The sequence below is a fragment of the Nomascus leucogenys genome, chromosome X (genome assembly GCF_006542625.1).
Source record: "Nomascus leucogenys isolate Asia chromosome X, Asia_NLE_v1, whole genome shotgun sequence".
Taxonomy (NCBI): Eukaryota; Metazoa; Chordata; class Mammalia; order Primates; family Hylobatidae; genus Nomascus; species Nomascus leucogenys.
In genome coordinates this window covers 107,026,394-107,033,148 of record NC_044406.1, presented here as the reverse complement: position 1 = coordinate 107,033,148, position 6,755 = coordinate 107,026,394, and positions in this window count along the sequence as shown.

Below are 6,755 nucleotides of genomic sequence, written 5' to 3'. Positions count from 1 at the left end.
TAAGGTGTTGGAGCAGGAGGCAGGTATGAGGAAGAAGGCAGAATTCCACGTTTGACAATTAGAAACCTCTCATACTGAAGAACAGGAGCTGGAAGGGCCCCAGGCTATCTATACTGTGATCGATCTGGTCGCTCATGTCAGGTTACTATCATAATCATAATCAATAATTCCCCAAACCATATGAAGCTACAGGTAAAAGTGGGATATTAATGATCATAAACAGCATTTTCTCTGGTTTTCCCCCAAATTTATCATTATGGTATCTCTAGGTTCTCCACTCATTTCTCATAACCCCCATGGGTTGTCTCAAGTCTACTCATAAAGAAGCCTTCTCCACTTTACGGACTTCCTAGACCTTTGCTACCTATACCAAACCACAGGCACCTCATCACTGCTACCAGTGCCTACCATGAAAGATGACAGCATTAATGTTTGTACCAAGGATACTGCTTAGTTCCCAAAGTCTCCAAGGCCACATCAAGCCACTGATGCTGCCTTGTACTGCTCTTTAAACAATATGGCACAAGGTGCTACTGCTGTGCCAATTACTGAAGACTGGGTAGCATCTGCAGCTCTGTGCTGCCCCTGGCATCACTGATGTGCTAACACCTTCCAAGTGCCAAAGCTGAGTTCTGCTCCCTAGAAACCCCATGTGCCAAAGTTGGCTATGTTCTGAGCTAACTCTCAATTAGGTAGGCATAAAAGCTGTGCTGCCTTATCTTTCTTCCAATATCCCACAGAGCTCTTTAGAGAAACTACTGTTTTTTTCTGTTTGTGTTTTATTTTTACTTTCAACACCTCTTTACCTAAGATTTAGACATAAGTTCCTGGGAAACTAGATCGATGGGTAAATCTTAATGGTGGGCAATAGACTATGCTCAGATTTGCCCCAACGCTCTAAGAACTAAGCCTATTTTATTGGACTGAGCATGTCCAATAGCATGTCTATTAGGGTATGTGACTCCCTTTCTTTTTTTTTTTTTTTAAGATGGAGTCTCGCTGTCACCAGGCTGCAGTGCAGTGGCAGGATCTTGGCTCACTGCAACCTCCACCTCCCTGGTTCAAGCGATTCTCCTGCCTCAGGCTCCCGAGTAGCTGAGACTACAGGCACTCGCCACCACCCCCAGCTAATTTTTGTATTTTTAGTAGAGACGGGGTTTCACCATGTTGGCTAGGATAGTCTCCATCTCCTGACCCCGTGATCCACCCACCTCGGCCTCCCAAAGTGCTGGGATTACAGGCGTGAGACACTGCCCCCAGCCTGTGGCTCTCTTTCTAAGACACTCCTTACAGCCCATGAGGAAGTAGGATGAGGTGTCTCTTTACAGCACATCCAAAGATATCTGAATCCTAGTGGAAAACCTAGACTTGTCTCTTACTAGGCTGTCTTCTACAAGAGACTTTATTTCCAGCATGTCAGTCTTGCAAACCAATCTAAAAGACTGCAGAAAGATGCATTGGACTAGACAGCAAACAATCAGAATCCAAATTCCAGTTCTATCATTTATCAGCCATGTGATCCCTGGGCAGGCCATTTAACCTCCATCTACTGGGATAGTAATAACTCCCGTGCCTACCTCAGGTTTGTCCATTCAAGAAGTATGTATTAAGCTTCTTTCTAAAGAAAAAGGCACAATTCTGGGTCTGTTGGAGATAAAATGAATAGTCACAGATTTTGCTAGCTAACATCATACAAACTAATGATAATATTTTTAAGAAAGTATTAGTTGAATACATAGTAGTTGCCCTGCGCTTTACATGTTATCTCTTACCTCACAGAAACCCTATAAGATGTGCATAATTAAGCCCATCTTACAAATGTAGAAAACAAAAGTTTAATGAGGATCATAGATTTGTTCAAGTCACACATCTAGGAAGTGGTGGATCTGGGATTCAAATTCAGGTTTGTCTGAAGCCAGAGTCTATGATTTTTCCACTAGACCATACAGCCTCACGTATAAATAGCTATAATATGAGGTAGAAATTTATTCATTTCATAGGGCATAGATGAAGTGCCATAGAATCAAATGAGATGCATATGAAAGTGTTTTATAAACAGTCAAGCTGATACAGTTATAAGGTGTTTCTGTTATTGTCATTAGGGTAAGTGCTCTATAAAATATGCTGGCTATAAAATTCCATCTGTAAATAGGAGTCAACCAAGTCTTATAGAGATCAAAAAGAAAGGAGTATTTAATTTCAGCTGCAACAGATCATTGGAAGGCAACTGGTGCCTCAAATTTGATCACTCTTCTAAATATTATTGCCCAGCATCTGTATATGGGCATGGGCAACCTATGTGAATGGATCAGAGCCCCCAGAGGTCAATGGTACCATCTAAGCAGAATGAAAATTAGTTCAGCACATTGCAGCACACTAGACAGGCCCCCTGAGAAGACATTTTGGATGGGCTATTAAAGTCACCTGGTGAAGCAGGGCCTTGCTCAGAATGTGTGGACTACTGTGATCACTATGAGCAAGACCATGTACCCCAGCAGGATATGAAGAGCTGGATTTTCAGTGCAAACTGACACAGGGTCTCTTTATTGTGAGTTCAAGATCTAATAATCACAGCTTACATTTACTGAGCAGCTACTGTGTGCCAAGCATGGAGCTAAGCACAGTTAGAGTACATCTGAAGTCATCATATTGTGATAAAAGCTCATTGTACTTACCTGATTTAAGAACATGAGTTTTGAAGTAATACAGCCCATTATCCATTCTAATTTGGACAAGTTAATTAACCTCTCTCTGAGACTCAGTTTCCTAATCTGTTAAGTTAAATAAGTTAATAAGTTTAATATAGTAAAACAATACTATACCTATCACATATAAAATGTTCAATAAATGATAAACAATGTTGTTGCTGCTGTTATTATTATTATACTTTTCTGTTGAAAGTCTAGAAGGTGGTATTCTTTTGACTTCTAGGAAATGGTACTATAAAGTTCATTCTAGGCATAATGGTTACTATTGCATAACAAATTACTCCAAAATATAGCAGCTTAAACAACTCACATTTAGTATCTCAGGTTTTGTGGGAATCTGGACATGGCTAAACTGAGTGCTTTAGGGTCTCTCACAGACCCATAATAAAGTTGTTGGCCAGGGTTAGGGTCTCATCTCAAGGTTCAACTGAGGGAGGATCTACTTCTAGCCCACTCATGTGGTTGGTGGCAGGATTCATGTCCTCACAGGCTGTTGGGATGAGGTTCTTCACTGGCTATTGTCTGGAGCACACCCTTAGCTTTTTGCCAAATGGGCCTCTCCAACATGGTATCTTGCTTCGTCAAAGCCAGCAAGAGGGAGAATCAGCTAGGAAGATGGAAGTCACAGTCTTATAACCTAATCACAGAAATGATATCCTATTATTTTTGCTCTGTTCCATTTCTTAAAAGCAAGTCCTTAGTCCCAGTTTACACTCAAAGAGGATTACACAAGGGCATGAATATGAGAAGGTGGGGTTCACTGGGGACCATCTTAGGAATCTGTCTACCACAGTGGGAAAGGTAATAAACACAAAAATCAAAGAAAAACCTCTAAAGGGCTTTGGAGTAGGAAATTCAGATTCAAAGTTAATTGTGAAAATGAGTATAGGCTATTAACGCAACAATTAATAAGGAAAGATATTTCTATGTGTTTTGGAGGTTTTGTTTGCCTCGATGATAATAAAAGGATCATTTTCTTTGGTGAGCGTTTTTCTTAAGTTCATTTTATAATAAGATTTTAATCGATGATCATACCCATTTTACAGATGAGGAAACTGTGGCTCAAACAAGTTAAGTAACTCATTCAGGGTCCCTAAGAGCAAAGTTGAATTGGAATCCAAGTCTGTCCAACTGTAAAATCTATGCTTTTTCTGCTACACCAGGTCACGCACACACACACACACATACACACACGCACACACACACACACGCACACATTTAGCAAATTAGTGTGATTTGTTCCAGGTTTTGTTCATGTTTTAGTTTTGTTCAATGCCTTACTTTTGACTAAGCACACATATCTCCTGCCTTTACCTCCCATACCCATAATCCTTGCCATAAAATTTGTCCCCTCCCAAACTGAAGTACTTGTTTAGAAATTTAACACCAATTGTTTATAATACTCTGCTAGAAGGATATTTTTAACTCAAACAAAACAGACATTTTGCAGGCATACATACAGTCTTCATTGACTGAACGCCTAGTACAAACACATGAGGAACTAACTTCATTAGATACTGAGTGGAATACAAATACTTCATAAGACATAGGAGATCTCTACACTCAGGGAACAATGCCATATAACATATACCAAGTGAGCTTGAGTCCCTCAAAGCAGACACTTCCAGATGAAGTCATTTCCTGTGTGGATTAACTGCTTGACACTGCAGAATGAATTCTGTACTGCATCACGTTTTCATGGTTGTACAGAAAATCGTATGTATCCAGTCCTCATCTGTGGTTTGGCTAGTAGGCTTTCTTGGATCTTGGAGATGGTGGTATTTGCCAAGGCAGGATTTCTCAGTAAGAATGGAAACATCAGTATGTATGACATGCTTCTATTTATGTTTTAAGGGTATATATGCACATATATATGATAGTATGTGCTCAGATTATTTCTGGAAAGATATGCAAAAAAAATAGTAGTTGCCTCTAGGGATGGAAACTGGAATGTAGGTAGGAAAGAGAGACTCACTTCTCACTGTATAATCTCTTGTATAATTTGAACTTGCTAACATGTTTATGTATTACTTTTTTACTCAAAATTTACTTAAAATAATTTTAAAGATTCAAAAAATAAATCAGGAGTTCTTAACTAGGTAGCACATCAGAATTTCTTATACGGTTTTTGTCAAAATACACATAGAGAGAGTTTAACCTTAATAGCTGTGGCTCTGGAATCAGATTACATGCATTTGGACATCTCCCCCACTCGGCAAGACACGGGGCAAATTATTTGACCTCTCTAAGCCTCAGTTTGCTCCTCTGTAAATGGTAGCTCTGTTGTAAAGCCTGCTTTCCTAAGAGCTGGGATGAAGGGAGGAGTTATTGTCAAGGCCTAATCTTTCCTGGAATTTGATTCAACTAGAGATGTAAGGAAAAAGATGCTCTGATCCATCATCCCACATTTCTAGATGGGAATAGGAATAAGTAATCGCATTGTGTCTATGGATTTGAAATTAACAAGCAGTGACAAGACTTGTTTCCCCGAGGCATCAGTTACTATCACCAACAGTCTCTATTGTCTCCATTTTGTTTAAAAATAGGCCCCATTTATAGCTGGAAGAGGAAAAGTCTTTCCAGTCTTATTAACACTTTGCTGGTGATGAAGAGTTGTAAAACACAATTTGCTCCTCATTCCATGGGAATTGAAGGGCCTGCTTGGCTTTCTGGTGTTAGATCAGAAAAAGGAAATGGAATGGCCTGAGAATTGGACAAACCTCCACAGAGCTGACCAGAAAAGTCCTAGGTTCCAAGTTGCCCTTTCTGTCCATCTCTTTCATTTATGCTCTAAATCTAGGGCACTAAAATTAATCCCTGCCTCATCATTCTAAATGAGCTTTCACTCCTTTTACCAGGCTATAGCACACCAAAATACTTTGTTTTAAGCATGAAGAAGAGAGAGACTGGTGGAAAGAAAGCACTGATTGGATATTTCCAGAATTAAGAAAATTCGAGTCTGCTATCAATAAACATAATTTCACCAAGGGATTTATTTTTCCAACATGGTCTAAAAAGATGATTGTTGTTAGTAGGCAAATGGAATGCATGCTTCTTAATCTAGAATGGCACAAATTTCCTGAGATATAATGAATCCTAAATGGCAGCTTCCAGGATATAACTATGTTACTCCAGTATGTAGTTCTCTGGTAATATTTACTCCATTAAGAGCCAATTCTGAAGTATTGGGTGTTATCCCGAAGTGGGGAGACTAGAGTGGCTTGTGGAAGTAGAAGGACATGATCGTGGCAGGGACATACAGCAACATGTTTCCATTTAAGGCCGAGGAATCAATTGGAGAAGATTTTACAAAAAGAAAATTCCTAAGTACTTCCTCAAATCTACTGAATCAGAATCTCCAAAGAGTGGTAACAGAACTTGTACAGCATTAATAGGTACAAAGCTTATATTTATTGAGTATTTTCTATGTGTGCCAGGTACTGTGCTAAGCATTTTGCATGCATTATCTCATTTAATCCTCACAATAATCTTCATAAAGTTTAAGTAGTACTGTTATCACCATTTGCAGAGGCCCAGGACTGTTCACATTGTGCTCCTTGTTACGCATCTTTCTCAGTGTTCTCCCTTGGTCCATTTGGAAACAAATGCTCTTCTATACGGCCCAAATTGTTGGTTTATTTCCCCTCTATCTTACCCATCTTATGGTTCTGCTTCCTTGGTGGAAATAAAAGTATGTTCTTAACTGAAAACCAGACAAGATCCAAGCCCACAGCCCTGCTTGCCTTGTACTGCTGCCCCATCTTGCTCAGGGACCTACAGAACATAGCAAGGCTGCTTTGAAAATTAGACCTGAAATCGTGCCACTGTACTCCAGCCTGGCAACAGAGCAAGACTCCGTCTCAAAAAAAAAAAAAAAAAAAAGATCTGGAAAGAAATTCTCTTTCAATGTGCAAATCATTCAACAGAGGGATAGTGGAGGCCATAAGACCGTCTTTTGAAGGCCAAAGGGTCTTCTCAGTTTTAAAACAGCAATATATGTCAACTTCCACAACTAGTTAATTACAACAATAATAATAGCTAACATTT